This window comes from Giraffa tippelskirchi, chromosome 7 (assembly GCF_054371585.1).
Source record: "Giraffa tippelskirchi isolate mGirTip1 chromosome 7, T2T-mGirTip1v1.2.pri, whole genome shotgun sequence".
Classification (NCBI taxonomy): Eukaryota; Metazoa; Chordata; class Mammalia; order Artiodactyla; family Giraffidae; genus Giraffa; species Giraffa tippelskirchi.
Window position 1 is genome coordinate 50,962,060 of NC_137281.1, and position 24,633 is coordinate 50,986,692.

Consider the following 24,633-nt stretch of genomic DNA (forward strand, 5'->3'; position numbering starts at 1 on the left):
TAACATTTTAATGAAATTTCATAATACAAATCTGTGGTGACAGGATTTGTCCTGCACAGTAGATATTCTCAGGAATCCTGAAAAGGGGGACTGTGACACGGGGGTGTGCTATCCCAGGAGTTCTCTGCAATGATGTGAATCACGCTAGGCTATACAACAACAGTTGAATTTCTAAGAAGCCTCGGGCTTCCAAAAATTGCTTTCTTAAAAGAAAGAGAGATGCTAAAGAGTTCTGGACTCACTATGTTATTGTTTCTCTGTTTAAAACATTAACATTAAAGGCATCTTTCCAGATAAAATGTATTGATTACTGAAAGCTAAAGCCAAGAAAATTGGCTGGTCAGACTGGAATAAAACAAACCTAAGATCCTCTTGACCCTCCAAACTTTCTGCTTTGGCCTTGTTCTTTCAGTTCAGCTGTGGCCAAGTTCACCTCCAACAATGAGGGAGAACCTAAGAATGTCACACAGAACCTAAGAATGAACGGGACAGGTGAGTGGAACAGTTCTAGAACTCTGCTGTGTTCTCAGCCTTCATTTTCTGTGAACCTATGCCCAGTGTCCACTGTTTGCTGCTGCTGCTGCTGCTAAGTTGCTTCAGTCGTGTCTGACTCTCTGCGACCCCATAGACAGCAGCCCACCAGGCTCCTCCGTCCATGGAATCTGCCAGGCAAGAGTACTGGAGGGAGGTGCCATTGCCTTCTCTGTTTACCCAAATGTAAATCATGAAATAGAAATAATATTCCTCAATCACATTGTGTTCTTTTCAATTTTTGCTAACCTTTTAGTGTGGGAGGAATGCCTACACCTAGGAAAATTATTGAGACCAGGATGCTACACACAGTGAAATTTGTATTTCATTTCATGTCTTTAATGGTATATAGATATGTATCTATATCTATAAAGCTATAGATATAGTTTCTATAGATCTAGAATATAGTTTCCGTATCTATAGCTATAACATATATATATATATATAATATAGTTTACATATACAAGTATAGATATAATTGATATATAATTAAACCCAATCTGGAATGTTTTTGTAATTGGTACCACACAAACGAATGCACAAAGAAAAAACTATCTAACAGATTGTGTGTCCCGACTATTAGTTTGGAAAAAATGTGGTAACTGTAGGAACAGCTGTGGCGCCTGCCCTGGCATTCTTGAGCCAACTGGCGGCAGCATTTCTGTGAACATAATCAAGATGTGCCAGACACGTCAGCTGCACACAGCTCAGGCATAGGCGGTTACCATCCAGTTGGTCTCTTGTTTGTGCTCCTGTGAATTTCTAAATTCCTTTCTACATACTGCAAAGATTACATATAACATGGATATGGATACAAACATATGTGTGTGTGTGCTGTGCTGTGCTAAGTTGATTCAGTCTGACTCTTTGTGACCGTATGGACTGGAGCCCACCAGGCTCCTTTGTCCATGGGATTCTCCAGACAAGAATACTGGAGTGGGTTGCCACACCCTCCTCCAGGGGATCTTTCCATCCAATGGATTGAGTCCTGTCTCCTGCATCGTCTGCATTGTAGGTGAATTCTTTACCACTGAACTTCCAGGGAAGCCCTTATGTATGTGTATGTATACATATATTAATTCATATATATCACTGTATTTGTATTATTTTTATGTCAATCACTATTATCAGGGATTTGCTCTGGTCCTACCACTGTGTGAACATCCATGTGTGAGTGTGCATGTAATGCTCATGTGTGTATGTATGTGTGTATGCCTACCTATCTCTATCTATCTATTTTATCTGTACAATAGCCCTGGAAAGGAGATAGTATCATTATCAAATTTTGGGGGGGATGAGTCAACAAAGCTCTGAGAGTTGAAATAATTTGCTCAAGGTTACACAGCTGCAATGAACTGAGGTGGGATTAATGATCAGAGCTGCTGCCTACCAAAGTCTGGGCAATTAGCCATCACTTTGTAGGCTTCCTTTTCATGAACAGCGGTTGTGCCTTTTTTTTATGACTGCATTTTTGATGCCTAACACAATGCCTAGAATAGAAAGCAGATTGATGGTCTGTTGACCATTTGGGCAAACACATTAGTGAAGGAAGGAAGTTGAGGTGATGTAAACATAGCAGGCACTTTTCACTATGTACTTGAAATCTTTTCTTTCTGGCAGAATAACTGGTTACAGCCCTGTGGCCACAAAAGGTATCCCCATCCAAACAAAGGGATAAATCATGACACTCACCCTACTTCCCTTGCTAGCAACTGGTTTAGTGTAGATATTTCACCTGGTCTGGCCAATGAGACATGAAGGTACACGTGCTGGAGATGGAACTCCTGGGAAAATGGAGATGGAAGAGATGCTAAGGGAGATAAGCTCTCTTCTCTCACCTAAAGCTGATGTGCCTGACTGCGATGTGTGGCTGTGCAGCTGCCTTGCACACATGGAGGGAGTAAACCCGAGGATGATGCAGCAGGCTACGAGTGACAAAGCAGAAAGAGGGAAAGAACCTGATCTTTAATGCTGGTGCAATGTTGAATAAACCATCCCTGGAGATTTCCTGCACTCCAGGGCTTTGTTTTATGAGATGATAAATTTTTCTCACGGTTTACAATAGTAGGATTGGGGTTTTCCTTTTTTTTTTTTTTAAAGATGAAGAAGGGCGTTATATAAAGAGGTCAGTCCAACTAAGAGGATATAACACTTGTAAACATTTGTGCATCCAACATGGGACCACTTAAATATATACAGCAAATAGTAACAGAAATAAAGGAAGGAAAACACAGCAATACAATAATAGTAGGAGAGTTAATACTCCACTTATATCAATGGATAGATCATGGGTTGGGGTTGTCTGTTACTGGTTTCCAGCAACTTTCTGTGTCAATCAACAATACAGGCCCTTGCTACACTTCTGGGTTTCACCAGCTCCCCCTACACCCCCACTCCCAAGTCCTTTCTGCTGAGGAGGAAAGTGAGGCTGGAAATACTGGCAAATGAAGACGCTGAGGTAGACAAGGACATTTGGAGCAAGAGCGATCGTAAGTGCTGGCAGCTGCCATCGGAGCATGGCTAGAGAAGGGCTGTTGGCTGAAGGTCCAGCTGAGAGCTGGAGGTCCCTGTGAGTCACAGCAGAAGGTTACAGGGAGACACCTCCATCTGTGAGCAGGAGCAGCCGATGAAGGCTGAGAAGCACTTAGAAGTGGGCATGGAGAAGACTCGAGAAAGTGAACCTCATCGGCCACCATGAGTGAGGTGAAGGGCAGCCGTGGTTTGTGATGTCTGTGGTGCGGGGACCTTGAACACTCCTAAGGGATCTACTGGCTTAATGCTTGTCAGATAATTTCCCCTTCCTTAGGCTTCTTGGTTTTGACTCAAGGGACCTGGTAAAGGGCCAAGATTGCCTTTCCATTTTTTTTTTTAGGTGTTCCCAGGAGTGTTGAGAGGGGAGACTGTGCCAGCAGAAGTCAGTTTCTGGAAAGGCACTGTCTGGGGACACATGGATGAACACACTGACACATGCCTGTTACAAACAGATGGCTGCCAGCAATGAATTTTAATAACATCCGATATTATGGCCAAGCCACATGCTGAAGATCATATCAACCATCTAGTGGAGGGCAGCTAGGAAAGGGTCAAGATCTTTCATTTGAAGGATAGTCAAAGAATCTGCCCTGAAATATGTGGGGTCTGTCCTGTGGAATGCCTGGGAGACCTTTGTGTATCTCAAAAGGGAAGAACCAGGAGAAAAAGGAAAGTTTTGTAAAAACAGATTTGAGCTCAGTCCAAGGCAGTTTGGCTTCCCAAGTGGCTCCTCCAATGCAGGAAGCACAGAAGACGTAGGTTCGATCCCTGGGTCAAACTGGAGGAGGAAATGACTACTCACTCCAGTATTCTTGCCTGGAAAATCCCACAGAAGAGCCTGGTAGGCTATATAGTCCATGGGGTCACAAAGAGTCTGACAAGACTGAGCCATGGGGTCACAAAGAGTCTGACAAGACTGAGTACGTATGCACAAGGCAGGTACTTACAGCTTGATTTTCTGAAAATGAAAGGTTACTGTTACATTCTCATCGATCACTGGGAATGGTCCAAATGTTTGGGAAGAAACTGGACAACCACCTCAAGCAAGAGAATGTTGTAATGCGAAAAGTAGAGAGAGTTGATTTCTGTAATTATTTCCTACCTGTAATTATTTTGCATATCATTGAATCCATAGGAATGAACACAAGTCTCTTTAGGAGTCATGACACCTTCTCCTTTCTCATGAAATCACATTCAACTCATCCATATTTTCCTTCCTTACTTATTTATATCTATTTCTATAGTGTACTCATTTATTTAATAAAATGTTATTGAATAACAGGCAATATACCAAAATCCAAGAATACTAAGTGTAAAAGAATTCATCCTCACTTCCTATCAGTCATTTAGTCATTCTTAAGACAAACAACATACTATCAGTTTAACTGGTTGGTTTGAAATATAATAACATCAGGTCTAATGAATTTAGACTAATTGGCAAAAATCTCATCATTTGCTTGTCCAAGTAGGCAACACAAAAAACAAATGGAGAAAACAGAAAATACCTACCATCAAAAACTACCCCAAATATTTCAGAAATATCCTCAAAAAACCCCCCAAACTGTTGATGTTCTTGTTTCAAGTTATCCCAGTCTCTTTATTACGGCTCATCTCATGAATTTTTTAGGAAACTCTTTCACTTGAAAGTTATGAATTTTTTTGAAATTCTTTATCATTTTTCTTTATACTTTTTTTCCTTGCTTCAGATTTCTTTTTTAACTCAGATGGTTCTTCCTGAGGTGAAGATGGGGCACTTCGGTGAGAATATTCCCCAGGGTCTTCAAGAAAATCCAAGTCTTTTAATGTGCAAAACATGTTCACGCTTCTCAATGGCTCACAGCATAATTAGAAAAACACTGGGCTCTTCACCTGGACCATAGGCATTTGAAAGGAAGCGAAATTTTCTCTTTTCAAACAAAATGCCTGCCCAAGTCTACTCTTATTAACAAGTATTTCAGGGGAGACAGCGTGGGGAAAGTTTCTTCCAGTTCTATCTCCCTGCACCTCTGATTACAGCACAGCCATGCAGACTTAATGTCCTCTTCCCTGTGGATAAACCCTAGAGATGGAGCCCATTAGCCACCATGTGGTCTGGAGAAATTACACTAACAGAAGGTCACATGAGGCTACACCTCATGCACAGGTCTCCAAGGGCACCTGCTATTACCCTGCTATGTTCAGTTTATACAGCTGGATATTAAAAGAGAAGAAGCCAGTTGTGTCTTCCACCTGGATGTTTCAGGAAACTCCATGGCTATTAATCACTCGACAACTTCTCACTGGGCCAGCAAGAAGACAGCTGTACCGAGCAACCTCAGACACGGAGCCTTCCCACATGTTACTATTAAATTAAAACCAGGTAGGTTGGAATGACTCTAGCATAGGACAGGACAAATCTGATTAGTGACTCTCACCTAACTTTCTGTCCTCCGCAAAATGAAGGAAAGAGCAAAACACAACTGTCTTTCAGGTTCATTGCAGGTTTCTCAGCTCAGCACCGGTGACATTTTGGACCAGATAACTTCTTTGTTCCGGGGCGGGGGGAGGGGGGGGCTGACATGTGTGCACTGTAGAACATTCAGCAGTATCTCTGGCCCCTACCCAATAGATGCCAGTACAGCTCCCAAACCAGTTGTGACAACCAAAAATGTGTCCAGACAGTGCCCACAGGCTCCCTTTAGTGGGATTCTGGGCCAGGCAGATCCCACGCCATGCTGGGGAGGAGCCAGAGAAAGAATGAACACTAATAAAAAATTTATTCTTTCCAAAACCCCAGATACCTAGCTCCATTCATCCCTGTCCCTACACTTTCAGAAATATGTTCTTACCTAAAATCTTGGATCAGTGTTTTTAAAACTGGATGTCACAACTCATTTTCAGATTATGAAATCAATTTATAGGTCACAGCCAGCACTTCAGATAAGAGAAGAAAGTAGAATAGAAACTGGAAGGCAAGCATCATCTGTAGTAAAGAGTCAGTGTTACTTTAAAACTTTGTCATGTGTCTGTGGTATCTGTGTGTGTGTTTGTGTCTGTGTGTATTGAGAGTACTAGATTGTGACATAAAACCTTTTTTTTTTTTTTCCACTGTAGGTTTCAATCAAAAAAGTTTAAAAGTCACCATATTTGACCTTCACCAAGAGTTGTCCCATGAAAGAGCCATATAAGAATTGTTTCATTTCTCTATCTTTTAATTGCTAAAAAAAAAGTTACTCAAAAATTATGTTCACTGGGTTCCATGATGACCCACCACAGATTCTCCTCGGAATTTAGGCCCCTGAAGAAGTTTGTCTCTTTCTTTGGAAGAGGTCTCTGGTTCACAGCACAGGAAACGTGAGGGCTGAGTCAGCTGTTAGCAGTCCTGGAGCTCAGTTTCAAGCCAACTGGTGAGTTTCTTAGGATTCCAGGCTGAGACTTGTGCTCTTTGGTGTTGCCCTGCTCACATGAGTAATTCTAAAGTGCTTCTCCACCTGGACTACCTGTGTGTATGCTGCACACCCCTTTTCGGAGGCATCCGTAACAAAAATCAATAAAGCAACCCAACATATAAAAACTAACCCACAGAACATCCTTGGCTGCCCAAACAAGGGCAGAAGGCATAGTAAAACCATGCCATTTTGTTTTCCTCATGTATAGAAGACTCTCCAATCAGTACCATCTAACCTTTACTGAAGACTCACTACGTGCCCAACACAGTGTCAAGTGCTCCAGAGAGAGAGTCTCCTATTTCATTAGGAGAAGTAGCCAATACTGTGAATACTGAAACCTCTTATCTCCATTCCACAAATGAGAAAAGAAAGCTCAGAGAGGCTTTCCCACCTTGTAAGATCTGCACCAATCCACCTCAGACCTCATCCTCTTAGCCAGGGCCCCATCCTGTCACCTTCCCTCTGCCTCGGGCAGGCACCCCTCTCCCTGTCCCACCGCAGCCATTAGAAGGAGTGCACTGGGAGAAGGGCTAAGATGGCGGAGGAATAGGACGGGGAGACCACTCTCTCCTCCACAAATTTATCGAAAGAACATCTGAACGCTGACCAAACTTCACAAAACTACTTCTGAAGGCTGGCTGAGGACGTCAGGCTTTCACAAAAACTGCGCATTATCTTCAAAAGAGGTAGGAGAAATTATAAAAGATAAAAAGAGAGACAAAAGAGTTAGGGACGGAGACCCGTCCCGGGGAGGGAGTCGTAAAAGAGGAGGAATTTCCAAGCACCAGGAAACCCTCTCACCAGCGGGTGTGGGGGAGGATTTTTTTTTTTTTTTTTTTTCTCGGAGGGCAACGTAACTGGGAGGGAAAAAATAAATAAAATCCACAGATTACGTGCCTAAAGCAACTCCCAGCAAAGAACCCCAGACGCTCGCATCATCTGCCACCAGCAAGTGGGGGCTGAACGGAGAGGAGCGGGCGGCATTGCCTAGGGTAAGGACCGGGCCCGAGTGCCCCGAGGGCAATCTGAGGGAACTAACGTGAGATAGTAACCTAAACTGTGGGACAGCGAGAGAGAGAGAACTATCCCGCGAAAAGCCCAACTCTAAGGCACTGCCGGCCCGCTCACAGAACCAAGGACTGAGCGATACCAGAGGAGAGCTAGCCGGCTGCGGACCGCCCCATCCCCCGCCGGACACAGCGGGCAGGCGGGGCCCGCCAGAGCCGGAAAGGGGCAAACTCGGCTCCAGAGAGGGCACCCCCTACCAAACGGCAAACAGGCTCCCAGTTTCTAAGCAAAGACTGCCTGAGATCCCGGAGGGTCGACAGCCGCCGGGAGGGTCACAGCCAGAGACCAGCTCCCCAGAACCGACACAAAGCACACCGGAGCCGGGCGCGCGCGTAAACCGAGGCGGGGACCAGGGAGGTGATAAGCCGCACCGCCCCAACAGGGGAGAGCGCCCTCGCCAAACTCCTGGCCGCCTGGGCAGCTCCGACCGGGAACGGCACAAGCCGCGGGCGAAACCGAGTCTGCGCCTTTGTGGAGTAACCGGGAGCCTGAACCTGAGCGGCTTAGACCTGGGAAGTGAACGCAGCTCAGGGCCCGCTCCCCGGCCGAGTAACCTGAAGCCTGAGCAGGGTAGACGAGGAAAGCACACACGCCGTGAGCGGGGGCGAACCCAGTGCGGCCGAGACACTGCGAGCTTACCACACACACGCCAGAATTGCAGTGTTCCTTCCTCCCCACAGCACGACTGAACAAGCGAACCTAAAGAGATCACCTCCACCGCTTTGTTGCAGGGCGGAAATTAGATACTGAAGAGATCTCCAAACAGAAGCCAAATAAACAGAGGGAAGCGCTTTGGAAGGGACAGGCCAACAGATTAAGATCCCTGTAGTTAATACCGACTGCATTAAAAAGGACCTATAGATCTTGAAAAGTATAAGCAGGAATAAGGATCTATCTAAAACTGAGCAGATCCCACACTGCTCACAACAGCTCCAGAGAAAGTCCGGGATATATATATTTTTTAACTATTATTATTATTATTATTTTTTTTTTTTTTTTAATTAAAAAAAAATTTTTTTTCTCTTCTTTCCTTTTTCTTCAAGTCCTCTATTACACCTTTAACTTTCATTTTCATAACCCACTATTAACTTGCAAAAAAAAAAAAAACCCTATTTTTGAAGCAAACTACATACATATATCTTATACCTTTTGTGTTTTCTTTTTCTTTAATGTTTTTTTCCTGTTCTACATTTTTTTACTGTTTCTTTTTTTACTGTTTTACTGTTTTTTTTCTTTTTACACTGTTTCCTTTTTTCTTTTTTTTTTTTTTTTTTAGATTGTAAGTTTTATAAGAGTCTAACCTCTACTCTAGATTTTTAATCTTTGTTTTACATATTTGATATCAACTTTGTACATTTAAGAACCCAATCTTTAGGACCCATTTTTACTCAGGAGTGTGATCACTGGCCTGATCACTCTCTCCCCCTATTGATGCTCTTTCTTCTCCCCCAGGGAACCTCTATCTCCCACCCTCCTCCTTCTCTTCTCAACCCAATTCTGTGAATCTCTGAGGGTGTTCTGGGTACCGGAGAACACTTCAGGAACAGGATACTGCCCAGATCTCTCTCTCCCCGCTTAATTCCTCCCTTTCTACTCATGCTCACCTCTGTTACCTTCCTCCCCCCTCTCTATGTATCTCTGTGAATCACTCTGAGGGTTCCAAACTGTGGAAAGCACAGAGGGAAGTGCTTACTGGCTAGATTGCTCTCTCCACATTTGAATTCCCCTCTTCCCCTCCTGGTCACCTCAGCCCACCCCCCCCACCTCATCTCTCCATGTAACTCAGTGAACCTTTCTGGGTATCCCTCACTGTGGAGAATCTTTTCACCATTAACCTAAAAGTTTTATTATTGAGGCTGTATGGAAGGAGAAGTCTTGAGGCTACTGCAAGAATAAGACTGAAAACCAGGGGAAACATTAATTAATAAGAGACCATCCAATAGCCTCCATAAATTCACTGAAACCAAGCTCCACCCAAGAGACAATAAGTTCCAGAGCAAGACATACCACGCAAATTCTCCAGCAACGCAGGAACATAGACCTGAGCATCAATATACAGGCTGCCCAGAGGCACACCAAATCCATAGACATCTCAAAAATTAATACTGGTCACTCCATTACACTCTAGAGAGCAGAAATCCAGCTCCACCCACCAGAACACCGACACAAGCTCCCCCAACCAGGAAACCTTGACAAGCCACCTGTCCAACCCCAACCGCAGTGAGAAACCTCCACAACAAAGAGGAACTTCATACTACCAGAATACAGAAGGGCCACGCCTAACACAGCAATCTAAACAAGATGAAAAGGCAGAGAAATACTCAGCAAGTAAAGGAAAATGAGAAATGCCCACAAAGCCAAACAAAAGAGGAGGAGATAGGGAATCTATCTGAAAAAGAATTTAGAATAAGGATAATAAAAATGATCCAAAATCTTGAAAGCAAAATGGAGTTACAGATAAATAGCCTGGAGACAAAGATTGAGAAGATGCAAGAAATGTTTATCAAGGACTTAGAAGAAATAAAAAGGAATCAATATAGAATGAATAATGAAATAAAGGAGATAAAGGACACTCTGGAGGGAACCAACAGTAGAATAACGGAGGCAGAAGATAGGATAAGTGAGGTAGAAGATAGAATGATGGAAATAAACGAAGCAGAGAGGAAAAAAGAAAAAAGAATCAAAAGAAATGAGGAAAACCTCCGGGACCTCTGGGACAATATGAAACGCCCCAACATTCGAATCATAGGAGTCCCAGAAGAAGAAGATAAAAGGAAAGGCCATGAAAAAATACTCGAGGAGATAATAGTTGAGAATTTCCCTAAATTGAGGAAAGAAATAGTCACAGAAGTCCAAGAAACCCAGAGAGTTCCAAACAGGATAAACCCAAGGCGAAACACCCCAAGACACATATTAATCAAATTAACAAAGATCAAACACAAAGAACAAATATTAAAAGCAGCAAGGGAAAAACAACAAATAACACACAAGGGGATCCCCATAAGGATAACAGCTGATCTTTCAATAGAAACCCTTCAGGCTAGAAGGGAATGGCAGGACATACTTAAAGTAATGAAAGAGAATAATCTACAACCCAGATTACTGTACCCAGCAAGGATCTCATTCAGATATGAAGGAGAATTCAAAAGCTTTACAGACAAACAAGAGCTGAGGGAATTCAGCACCACCAAACCAGCTCTCCAGCAAATGCTAAAGGATCTTCTCTAAACAGGAAACACAGAAAGGATGTTTCAACATGAACTCAAAACAACAAAGTAAATGGCAACGGGATCATACTTATCAATAATTACCTTAAATGTAAATGGGTTGAATGCCCCAACCAAAAGACAAAGGGTTGCTGAATGGATACAAAAACAAGACCCCTATATATGCTGTCTACAAGAGACCCACCTCAAAACTAGGGACACACACAGGCTGAAAGTGAAAGGATGGAAAAACATATTCCATGCAAACGGAGACCAAAAGAAAGCAGGAGTCGCAATACTCATTTCAGATAAAATAGACTTTAAAATAAAGGATGTGAAAAGGGACAAAGAAGGACACTACATAAAGATCAAAGGATCAATTCAAGAAGAAGACGTAACAATCATAAATATATATGCACCCAACATAGGAGCACCACAATATATAAGGCAAATACTAACAAGTATGAAAGGGGAAATTAACAATAACACAATAATAGTGGGAGACTTTAATACTCCACTCACGCATATGGATAGATCAACTAAACAGAAAATTAACAAGGAAACACAAACTTTAAATGATACAATAGACAAATTAGATTTAATTGATATTTACAGGAGTTTCCACCCCAAAACAATCAATTTTACCTTTTTCTCAAGTGCACATGGAACTTTCTCCAGGATAGATCACATCCTGGGCCATAAATCTAGCCTTGGTAAATTCAAAAAAATTGAAATCATCCCAGCCATCTTCTCTGACCACAATGCAGTAAGATTAGACCTCAATTACAGGAAAAAAACTATTAAAAGTTCCAACATATGGAGGCTAAACAACACACTTCTGAATAACCAACAAATCACAGAAGAAATCAATAAAGAAATAAAATTATGCATAGAAACGAATGAAAATGAAAACACAACAACCCAAAACCTATGGGACACTGTAAAAGCAATACTAAGGGGAAGGTTCATAGCAATACAGGCGTACCTCAAGAAACAAGAAAAAAATCAAATAAATCAACTAACTCTACACCTAAAGCAACTAGAGAAGGAAGAAATGAAAAACCCCAGGGTCAGTAGAAGGAAAGAAATCTTAAAAATTAGGGCAGAAATAAATGCAAAAGAAACAAAAGAGACCATAGCAAAAATAAACAAAACTAAAAGCTGGTTTTTCGAGAAGATAAACAAAATTGATAAGCCATTAGTCAGACTCATCAAGAAACAAAGGGAGAAGAATCAGATCAACAAAATTAGAAATGAAAATGGAGAGATCACAACAGACTCCACAGAAATACAAAGGATCATAAGAGACTACTACCAACAGCTATATGCCAATAAAATGGACAACTTGGAAGAAATGGACAAATTCTTAGAAAAGTATAACTTTCCAAAACTGAACCAGGAAGAAATAGAAGATCTTAACAGACCCATCACAAGCACGGAAATCGAAACTGTAATCAGAAATCTTCCAGCAAACAAAAGCCCAGGACCAGACGGCTTCACAGCGGAATTCTACCAAAAATTTAGAGAAGAGCTAACACCTATCCTACTCAAACTCTTCCAGAAAATTGCAGAAGATGGTAAACTTCCAAACTCATTCTATGAGGCCACCATCACCCTAATTCCAAAACCAGACAAAGATGTCACAAAAAAGGAAAACTACAGGCCAATATCACTGATGAACATAGATGCAAAAATCCTTAATAAAATTCTAGCAAACAGAATCCAACATCATATTAAAAAGATCATACATCATGACCAAGTGGGCTTTATCCCAGGAATGCAAGGTTTTTTTAACATCCGCAAATCAATCAATGTAATACACCACATTAACAAATTGAAAGAAAAAAACCATATGGTTATCTCAATAGATGCAGAAAAAGCCTTTGACAAAATTCAGCATCCATTTATGATTAAAACCCTCCAGAAAGCAGGAATAGAAGGAACATATCTCAACATAATAAAAGCTATATATGACAAACCCACAGCAAACATTACCCTCAATGGTGAAAAATTGAAAGCATTTCCCCTAAAGTCAGGAACAAGGCAAGGATGCCCACTTTCACCACTACTATTCAACATAGTTTTGGAAGTTTTGGCCACAGCAATCAGAGCTGAAAAAGAAATAAAAGAAATACAGATAGGAAAAGAAGAAGTAAAACTCTCACTGTTTGCAGATGACATGATCCTCTACATAGAAAACCCTAAAGACTCTACTAGAAAATTACTAGAGTTGATCAATGAATATAGTAAAGTTGCAGGATATAAAATTAACAGAAATCCCTTGCATTCCTATACTCCAATAATGAGAAAACAGAAAGAGAAATTAAGGAAACAATACCATTCACCATTGCATCAAAAAGAATAAAATACTTAGGAATATATCTACCTAAAGAAACAAAAGACTTATATATAGAAAACTATAAAACACTGATGAAAGAAATCAAAGAGGACACAAGCAGATGGAGAAATATACCGTGTTCATGGATTGGAAGAATTAATATAGTGAAAATGAGTATTCTACCCAAAGCAATCTACAGATTCAATGCAATCCCTATCAAGCTACCAATGGTATTTTTCACAGAACTAGAACAAATCATCTCACAATTTGTATGGAAATATAAGAAACCTCGAATAGCCAAAGCAATCTTGAGGAAGAAGAATGGAACTGGAGGAATCAACCTGCCTGACTTCAGGCTCTACTACAAAGCCACAGTCATCAAGACAGTATGGTACTGGCACAAAGATAGAAATATAGATCAATGGAACAAAATAGAAAGCCCAGAGATAAACCCACGCACATATGGACACCTTATCTTCGACAAAGGAGGCAAGAATATACAATGGAGAAAAGACAATCTCTTTAACAAGTGGTGCTGGGAAAACTGGTCAACCACTTGTAAAAGAATGAAACTAGAACACTTCCTAACACCATACACAAAAATAAACTCAAAATGGATTAAAGATCTAAACGTAAGACCAGAAACAATAAAACTCCTAGAGGAAAACATAGGCAAAACACTCTCCGACATAAATCATAGCAGGATCCTCCATGACCCACCTCCCAGAATATTGGAAATAAAAGCAAAAATAAACAAATGGGACCTAATTAAAATTAAAAGCTTTTGCACAACAAAGGAAACTATAAACAAGGTGAAAAGACAGCCTTCAGAATGGGAGAAAATAATAGCAAATGAAGCAACAGACAAACAATTAATCTCAAAAATATACAAGCAACTTCTGCAGCTGAATTCCCGAAAAATAAACGACCCAATCAAAAAATGGGCCAAAGAACTAAACAGACATTTCTCCAAAGAAGACATACAGATGGCTAACAAACACATGAAAAGATGCTCAACATCACTCATTATTAGAGAAATGCAAATCAAAACCTCAATGAGGTATCATTTCACACCAGTCAGAATGGCTGCTATCCAAAAGTCTACAAGCAATAAATGCTGGAGAGGGTGTGGAGAAAAGGGAACCCTCTTACACTGTTGGTGGGAATGCAAACTAGTACAGCCACTATGGAGAACAGTGTGGAGATTCCTTAAAAAACTGGGAATAGATCTGCCATATGACCCAGCAATCCCACTGCTGGGCATATACACCGAGGAACCCAGAATTGAAAGAGACGTGTGTACCCCAATGTTCATCACAGCACTGTTTACAATAGCCAGGACATGGAAGCAACCTAGATGTCCATCAGCAGACGAATGGATAAGGAAGCTGTGGTACATATACACAATGGAATATTACTCAGCCATTAAAAAAAATACATTTGAATCGGTTCTACTGAGATGGATGAAACTGGAGCCCATTATACAGAGTGAAGTAAGCCAGAAAGAAAAACAACAATACAGTATACTAATGCATATATATGGAATTTGAAAGATGGTAACGATAACCCTATATGCGAGACAGAATAAGAGACACAGACGCATGGAACAATTTTATGGACTCTGAGGGAGAAGGTGAGGGTGGGACGTTCTGGGAGAATGGCATTGAGACATGTGTATTGTCATATGTGAAATAGAGCACCATTCCATGTTCGATGCATGTGACAAGGGCTCAGGGCCGGGACAATGGGATGATCCAGAAGGATGGGATGGGGAGGGAGGTGGGTGGGGGGTCCGGGAAGGGGAACACATGTAAACCCATGGCTGATTCATGTCAATGTATGGCAAAAACTATTACAATATTGTAAAGTAATTAGCCCCCAACTAAAATAAATAAATTTATTAAAAAAAAAAAAAAAAAAAAAAAAAAAAAAAAAAGAAGGAGTGCACTTGTCCCGTTCCCATTGAGATGCTTAAGTCCGTGGCTGGTGATTATGGTGATGTTATGACATAGCACACCAGCTTCCTTTTATCTTTTCCAGTTCCCTTTGTTTATGTATCAAATGGAACAGCATTCCCCCTCTTCAAAGGGAGCAGGAGAGGCAGTGATGTGGAATGAGTCTCTCAGAAGTGCAACTTGATGGTGGGTGAAGGATCTAGTGCAACGAGAGGGTATGGGGACTGGTCACGTGCCTGTCATTTACAGCATTGTGATGTGCTCTGTGCCATTAACTTTTCATTAACTCAATTAGAGCAGGATGTTTGACACCACAACAAGCACATATAAACACCCCTGTTGGTGTCATGTTGAATTAATGTCTCTGAATGGCAGATTCCCTTCTTGCTTTAATATGTTTGCACCCTGGCTCTGTTCATTGTCCCTGGCACTATGGGTTGGTCACATCTAAGATGTGCCAGTGGTCCCCATGCAATTCCAGAAAGCCACACAGCAGATAGACACCACACCCAGTCTTTCACAGGGTGCCTTTCTCTTGTCATGATCAGCAGCAGACAGAATATTTTCAGCATTAAGGCTTCACTGGCATATTCCTCCTCATGCAGCCACTGAAGCTGGCTAGGTATCTTTGAGTCTGATTTTTATTGGGTACATTAAGAAGGTTCATCTTAATAATCAGGAACCAGAACTATTAAAGCAGACCATTCTCAATAGTGTATTGCAATTTCAAATATGCTACTCCTTTTTTGGCTCCTTCAGCTGAAAATATTAGCAGGAGGCTTTTTCTGTTAATAATCAGACTTTGGCTAATGCCTCTGTAGTGCTATGCTTTTCAGCTAAATCAATGCCTTCGGTCATCTCAATGAACATTATTGGTACAATTCATAGCTTACATCAAAAACAGCCCCCAACAACCACCAACTTGTGCTTGGTTATACAGGTGCTTGGTTTAATCTATCACTTCACACATTTCATCATGAGTGTGCAATAATAAATCTTTAAGACAATCAGTGTTGCTGGTGCGTGGCCCATCCACCGGCGTTCACCTTACTAACAGATTCACAGAGGTACCTTCCCCTGACAGGTTTGCTTGTGTAAACTTCTCATGTCAAGGACCCAACATCAGAGAACGGGGGCTCATGGAGACAACAAATTGAACCTAAAATCTGAAGGGAATGGAGAAGGGAAGACTAATGTTCTCCAACCTTGGCTTTTAGGATTGGTTTAAATGCTCCTTATATTCATTTTATCATTTCAGTTTTAGCAAAGAAAATAGAGATGGATTCTACCTACGCTGTAGCTGTACTGGGTTTCTTTGAATTGATCACTTTCCCTTCTTTTAGCCTTTGCACATTCTGTCCCTTTGTCCACGAAGCACCCCTTCCTTGTGTGGCTCACTCTAGCTCACCCTCAGGCAAGAAGGGTTGAACATCTGTTCTTCAGAGAAGCCTTCTTCCATCCCCAGACCTGGTTAAGACCTCCATTATGTGTTCTGATGATGCCCTATAATTTTCTTTCAAAAACATCATCACTTACTGTTTCTTTTTCAATGTCTACTTCCTTACCAGATAATAAACTCCAAGGGGAATACTTTTGCCTACTGTTCCCCATAACACAGGACATACAGGCCCTGAGAGAGATATAACAGGTCAGCAATAAATATTTGTAGGAGAGAGGGGAAGTTAGGGAGTGTGAACTACATCAGAGTCCACCACAGCTCCTCAAGGGCAAGGCCAGGCTGCAGACCCCTGAGGGGCTGAGGAAGGACTGGGAACTGCTTGTGGGCAGGGACCATATCCTCTTCACTGCAGGTGCCTAGGACATTTTTAATGCTTGGAAAGATTATCTTGAATCTTCTGTGGCCTGGAAGGGTTCTGGGTGGTTGGCAATATTTAAAATGAAAGCACCAGTGGTCTATGATCATCTTGGAAGATCAACTTTTCAAAAATATATAAAGGTTTTAAAAAATTCAGTTATATTGAGCCAATTGACATACACCTGGCTAGTCCTCAACAGCCCTTTAAGGCTGGGTCAAGGTCAAGTTCTTCCAGGTTTGACCATCATCAGACTGTGAACTTCTTCCTGATACCTACTATATAGTCGGTTTCACCATAAAGTGTTTTACCAGCATTGTCACCTATAATCTTCAGAAAAACTTTACGAATTAGGAACTGATATCCTCATTTCACAGATAAAGAGACAGAAAAGCTACAAAGCTTGCTCAGTCCAGCAGAGGCAGAGTTGGGCTTTGAAACCAGTCCACATCACCACACCACAGCACCATTCTCTGACAAATATTACAAATATCACAACCACAGTTGTCCTAGATTGCTGAATCTATTCTGCTACTGGGTTAGGGAAGCAACGAGTCCAAATGCCAAGAAGGGGACTCTCAGGGGTTAAATGAGGCTTGGACATCTGGGCCAGCACAGCCCTTGCAGGAGGAGCAAAGTGGGGGCAGGATACATGTGCCAGTCTTTGCTGGGCATGATGGCAGGGACACTGTCATGTGGAGTCAGTGCCAAGTCCCTGAATATGCTCATGAAGACATTTTCCAACATGTAAGAGGCTGAATCGTCTTTATCCACAGGAAAGCCATTTTCTACACACAACCCTAATTTTCTAATGTGAATCAAAATAGGCACCTTGCAACTGACGCTAGTTTAGAGCTGGGGAAGGGGGGCGGGAGGCCTGGCCTTTGGAGGTACATCTTCACTTCTCTTTTTTAATTGCAAAGCCCACTGTCACAGCCACACAGCCCACACTGAGCAAGTCTTAATGTGCCCCAACTTGGCACAGTTTCAACAACTTAATGCTCAGTCTTTCCTATAGTCAATTTCCTCTATAGTCAGTATTTTTTATTAAAAATAATAGCAAGAGCTTTTGTGCATGCGTGCTGCTTCATGAGCCATCTGTCACAGACACCTTGGGCAAGAAGCTACGATGGCACAAGGAACGCTTTGATCAGCTGCAAAAACACAGGAAAGAGCTGGCCTCCTGCTTTTGGACAGAAGAATTTTAGCGTCTCACCCAGCATTTCCCCCTACTAGAGACATTTTTACAAGGAATTTAATTGATCCTATTAGACTTGGTATAGGAATCAGTTCTCTTTATAGTTACAGTCAACCAATAGAAAAGCTGGGCCAGTCACTTTTATTGTGGGTCTCAAGTTGGAAGAAGCACAAAAAAGCTAAGCAAAAACCTTGAGAATTACTGAACAAACTTAAGGCTTGGTTTTTTTTTTAAAGATTATTTATACCTCATGTGAACCCACACTGGATTTGAGGTAGCTTGCAAAACTAAGCACAATAATGTAGAATTACAAATAGAAGAAAAGAAAGGTAAGCTAAAAAAGGAGGGAAAGATGGATACAGCAGGCCATCTGCAGATGTAGTTATCATGCTTGAACCACAAATTTGACACCGTGTGTCTTGTTAGCCGAAGTGGAAAGGAGAAATAGTAAATGACTGATGGTGACAGAGAACACAAGACACCTTATCAAAGGGACTGCTGAGTCTCAGGTCAGGAGTCTTCCAAGAGGGTCCTGGACCACAGACCTTCAATTCCATTTCAAGTAATGATCAGATGATGAGCTACAAACTTACCCACACCTCATGCTACAGCCACGAGCTGTAGCTGTGGTTGCACCCGCAGATGGGGGATGGTTAGCCTCAAAGAAGTGACACAACTTGCACCAGGTCACATAACTAACAACCCCACACTCAGAGCTGACCTCTCCCACCTCCATCTTTGAGTCAGGGAAACACTGGGGTGTCCCCTCCTTGTCTTAGGAATCTGATCAGATCCGGGACACTCTCCCTCTTGGCCTCGGTGGGCTCCATCTACAGATGGCTTCTGAACAGAATGTTATTGCCATAGAGGTTTGAGTGTGTATGTGTGTGTGCTCAGTCATGTCTGACTCTTTGCGATCCCATGGACTGTAGCCTGCCAGGCTCCTCTCTCCATGGGATTCTTTAGACAAGAATACTGTGGTTGCCATTTCCTCCTCCAGGGGATCTTCCCAACCCAAGGATCAAACCCATGTCTCCTGGGCCTCCTGAATTGGCAGGCGGGATCTTTACCACTTGAACCGCCTGGGAAGCCACAGAGGTTTGAGAGAGTTGTCTCATTGCATCTACATGTACTGTGTGTGTGTGTGTGTGTGTGTGTGTGTATCCATGGTGCCCCTGGTCCTTAAATATGTGGATCTATGAACAGATGTACCTGCATGTGTGCACAGGCAGTGGGGCACGCACACAGAAATGGCACTTCCAGGTGGAAACAATAATATTAACGGTATAGCTGACACTCAGAGCACTGAGTGTGGCCAGGCTCTGTGCTGCGTGCTGTGGGATGGTGAAGAGAATCCCTGTACCTAAGATGCCAGCAGCACTCCCCTCTCATCCGTAATGAGCAAAAATATCTCCGGCTGTTGCCAACTGTCCCCTGGGGGGGAATCACCCTCATCCCAGGGTGAGTCTTAGTCCATGTGTTCTGCTTCCAGCGTGGCTGAGATGCCACAATATCCACACTCAGCTACGTCACACAACTGCTTGTCCCACCTGACTTGGCTCAGCCTAAGTCCCAAAGATCCCCCAGAACCAGAAAGGAGGATAAGATTTGCTCTTAAGAACAGGTGTACTCTTAAAATATTTTCCATAAACACAACTTTATAATGGCTTCAAGATGAGCATCCTTGCTTAATAAAATCTTATTTCCCTATTTGCATTAATTAGAAAGTTATGGCCATGATTATATTAGCCATAACATCCTAATAAATACTTGCCTAAAGATATAGCAAACACATCAAGAGAAATTAAAACTTTCTCTTCAAATTTTAAAAATGCCACTCATATCCTACAATAAAAATATACTAGGGGTGGGGAGGCATAGAAGTGGAAAGATGTAAAGGGGGGATTGTAAAACCTGGGATAACGTCGGGACTTAACCTCCCCTCCTACTCATGGATCAGTCCACACAGGCACACTCAAACTTGGAGGGTCTTCCTGGGAATTAGAAAGAGGTGTGCCCACCGGTCTGCAGGTCAAATGCTTATAAAGCTCAGTTTGGCCAAGTCGGGTGCCTTTGTGTGTCTCTCCTTCCAGGCAGACTCAGCTCTGGTGTCCCAGCCAGTTGGTGTCACAGAGTGCCAGGACCTACTACAAACATAGCCTCCTCCTTGGATGAAACCAAGCCTCCAGCAGTGGTCACCAAGGTGGGTAGACAGGGTCTTTCAGACCATCCATATAGATCTCGGGGGCCTGGCCTTTCTGCTAAGACCCTAGAGACAGTTGACTTGCCTCCTAATATTTCTTCAGATGTATAGTTATGGGAAGCCTACCTTAGATCAAAAGCATTATATCTTAAAGGCAGTGATAACTCACAATTACTATCACTCTAACACCCCATGGGCACAGTCATTTAGCTGAAGGGTTTGCTACTAGTGGTCTCAGGTAACCTGAGTTATTTGGTCTCTCTTGTCTCTACTGCAAAGAAAGAACTACTTGGTTGGTCAATAACGGTGCTGTTTTTGGAGGCTGTTAGCTAAGCATTTACTATTTTCTTAGACTCTGTTTGGACTTTCCTGGTGGCTCAGATGGTAGAGCGTCTGCCTACAGTGTGGGAGACCCAGGTTCGATTCCTGGGTCGGGAAGATGCTCTGGAGAAGGACATGGCAACCCACTCTAGTACTCTTGCCTGGAAAATCCCATGGATGGAGGAGCCTGGTGGGCTCCAGTCCATGGGGCCGCAAAGAGTTGGACACGACTGAGTGACTTCATTTCACTTCACTTCACTTCATTTTAGACTCTGTTTAAGATGAGAAGGAAAGAAGCTCATGGGTGCTTTTTGGAAAAAGTTCTGAGAGACAGAAAAGGGAATGGGGTATGTTGATGTCTCAGCACCAGGGTGAAAAGAGAGTTTCAGATTTTCTTGACCTACCACCGGCTGATGATTCCTTAGTCTTGTTTTTCATCTTAAGCTATTAACCTTGTGAATCCATTTTTAATGCCATAAAAAATGACATTAAATAATGCCATATTATACCTGCCTATGATGGTACTTCTTGCTGGTCACTTGGTGCTGCGGACCCAGGTCTCCCATAAGCTCCTGAGGACTTAGGAAAGGCTGAAACTGCACAAATACACACCCACTCCTGAAGGACACAGTCTCAGGTTAGGATTTTCATTTCTCCCTGTTCTCTCTCCTCCTCACCCGTACACAAACACACACACTATTCTCTCCTTTCCTGATTTTCCAGTCCCCTCCTCGCAGCTTTCCCTCCCCTTGTCCCTGCTAATGGGAGCAAATCTGGGGCTGTAAGGGGAACAAAGCCAGTGGGTCCTCACAGGGCTCAATCCCTCCCCCAATTTCGTGAGCACCTCTTGATTAGGAGGGTCCCATGGAAATTAGAAAACATCTGCCTTCCCCTCCAGATTCATCCAGATTCTGCCCCCTCCTCAGCAGCCTGGTGTCCCTTGCACTTATTACACAGAACTGTGGAGACAGAGCAGAACGAAGGACCCTAATCCATGGGTGACATTTAAAGAGCAGCAGCTCTCTTTGAGAAACACCTGTCCTTTGGAAGCCTCTTTTATTATTTGGCGTGACTCACTAGCTCATATTTAGGGGGTGCATTTAGGCTCAATTTCTGGATTTGACATTGAAGCATTGTTTGGTTTGCCCATTGAAAGGATTTAGAATTTAAACAATAAGGCAAGTATTTAAGGGTGAACTCAAGCAAGGTGGCGGTGAGGTGTGATATCACAATATGAATGATGTACAAGTGTAACAAATGTTTTACGGGCAGTATGCTACAGTGGTCATTTTTTTAAAAATAAAAATGATTATACCTAGATTCCATTCTCAAAATGTCCAGACTGAAGCCGAGAGGGGGGTCACTAGCTTCTGACACAAGAGCAGGGTATGTGCCACACCAAAGCACATGCAAAGCTGAGCTCTCATCAGATCATTTAACATTTCCAGTTCTTTACAATTCAGCCACAGAGATCCTCATCTGGAAGCTTATTCTCCCCAGGTGCCCAGGTAAATCATACCTGGTACAGAACACACTGCCACAGGATCTGTCCCTCACTCCCATCTTCCAGTGGACTTAAATGACCTGCCAGACCCTGTCTCTCTTTTCCATAAAATTAAATCTGTGAATTGGTTCTTCTCTCCTTCTTGGGATGACATAGATCAAATGATCTCTAATCCTAAATTCACAGGATCCCTTTGTTTAGAGCGGAAGACCCAGCACAAACATTCCTACACCCATTTTCACCTTCCCCACCCCCCTAATCAAATCAGATGTCCTTCCTGGTTCATCCTGTCATCACCCAGAATGTTGTAGCCATCCATCAACCCAGTAGATACTGATGTGCAAAGGCACTGAGGCAGCAAGATGCAGTGAGGCAATGACAAGTAGCTCAGCATGGTAGAGCAGAAGCGGTACCCAGGAGAGCTGAAGAAGGAGACAGATGGCAAAGAGTGTGTGTCCCACTGGAACTCATCCTGAAGTCAACAGAGAAGTGCTGATGGTTCAAGCAAGGGAGCGGCCAGATCCAGTTGTAAGCCTCAGCGGCAACACTGGGGAGAAGTAGAGACAAATGCCTCAAAGCCAAAGAGGAGAATCTCACCTGGTCAGGTGAAAGTGAAAATTGGAACTGAGAAAGTAATGCTATGGATGGACCAAGGAGGAAATATTTCATAGATCAAACCAAGGGGAATTAGTGACCACTTCTAAAAGTGTACGTTCCAGAAAAAACAGAAACGAGTGGAGATGGATAAAGCATAGAGATGAAGAAGCAGGCCAACCCACACCAGGGGTGGGACTGAGAGGTTCCAGGGCATCACGGAGGGAAGTCACAAGGAATCAGACAACACGAGGTCCTGATGCAGGTGAGATTAGGATCCTGATATCTGCAAGTGCCGATGGAAGCAGAAGTCAAGGAAGAACATAATCGTATACCACTTGGACAAGGGACAAAGCCTATTTACTTTTTCAAGATTTCACACACAAATTTCCTGAAGATCTCTCTTGGAAATGTTAGTGGAAATTGGGTTCCTGTCTTATCAATAATTCCCAAAGTTAATGGATCTAGAGAACAATTAACTTCTAGTCCCAATATTTAACTGAATAAAAGCTTATTCTAAAATCCTGATTGTAAAAATAAATAAAAACTAACTCAGGTTTTAAGCAAAAAACTTACTAGTGAGAGAAGAAACAAGAATTAGATTAGGTTTTCAACATGCTGAAAAATATGTTTAAATTACATTTCAGAGCTCGGGATCTAACCCTGGTTAAAGTCCTTCAGATGCACAAACAATTCTGAATTTCTTTATTTATTTATTTTTTTTGGCTGTGCTGGATTCTTCCCTGCTACTTGGGCTTGTTTCTCTAGTTGTGAGTAGGGGCTACTCTCTAGTTGCAGTGCACAGGCTTCTCATTGCCATGCCTTTTCTTGTTGTAGAGCATGGACTCTAGAGCATTCAGGCTTCAGTATCTGTGGCTCATGGGCTCATTAGAGTTACAGTTCCCGGGGGCTCTAGGGTACAGGTTCAATAGTTGTGGCACACAGGCTTAGTTTCTCCATGGCATGTGGGAGCCTCTCAGACCAGGGATCAAACACATGCACTGGCAGGTGGATTCTTTACCACTGAGCCACCATGGAAGCCCAAACAATTTTAATTTAATTTCAAATAAAACAAGCTAATTATTTAGTTAATAGATGACCCCTTGATTAGTTTGTAAAGACCACAACTAAGAATTCTGAATCTAAATGAATTTCTTAGATTTTATAGCCCAAGGAGGCTAGCTCAGTTTTAGCACTCTTCTCTCTTGGTACCTCTGAGCACCATCTGAGAAGTTACTTTTATCTGTCCGTGCTGAAAAGTAAAGTAAAAGATAAATCATATATTTTAAAATTACTTTTTTTTTTTTTTTTTGCTGTATTCGACTTTAATGAGACCAATGTCATCTTTCCACCAAAACTTCTTGAGGTCATTTTCTACAAAGCAGAAGTCTTCTAAGATGCTCTGCTGAGAGATGATGGGAGTGACCCCTAGTTAAGTAAGTCTGGACTACTGGAATCCAGAGGTAAAGAAATCAGCTTAACTGTGGTTAACTTGCTTTGGATATATATGTATGTATCCTTCTATCTATGGCACAGTGTGCAGTAAAGAGCTAACCCAACAGAGCCTGCTGTCCCTAGAAAGGCCTGCTTCCAAGGTCAGCCCTTGGTTGGCATCTGGGAACTTGGATTTTGGGAGAGTCTCTACTGTTCCCTGATGACAGTGGTTAACTGTATATGGCTGTGTACCGAAATATCTGGTTTATGCTGAACATCTTTCTTTCTGGAAGTCTGGAGTTTCACTTTATACCAGATAGGATGCCTGTGTGACCTTAGGCACTGAGTCTCTGATGAGCTTTCCTGGTGGACACTTCACACATGTTGTTACAAGTTGTGGGAGAGCTGAGCACGTCCTTTGTGACTTCATTAGGAAAGGAAGCTTGGAGCTTCGGCCTGGTTTCCTTCCCACTTCACACTGGGCACATTTTCCCTGTGCTAATTTTG

At 42.4% G+C, this 24,633-nt stretch overlaps 1 protein-coding gene and 1 long non-coding RNA gene across 9 annotated transcripts in view; both read right to left on the reverse strand.

The window, feature by feature from the left end:
• Positions 1-24,633, reverse strand: part of CDH13 (cadherin 13) — a 1,025,542-nt gene that overhangs the window by 419,182 nt on the left and 581,727 nt on the right. The window lies entirely within an intron of this gene.
• LOC145514956 (uncharacterized) lies at positions 4,739-20,154 on the reverse strand. The gene is made up of 2 exons (XR_014060590.1): positions 15,052-20,154; positions 4,739-7,009 (listed from the first exon to the last, which is right to left on the reverse strand). It is a non-coding gene; the product is annotated as an uncharacterized LOC145514956 (long non-coding RNA).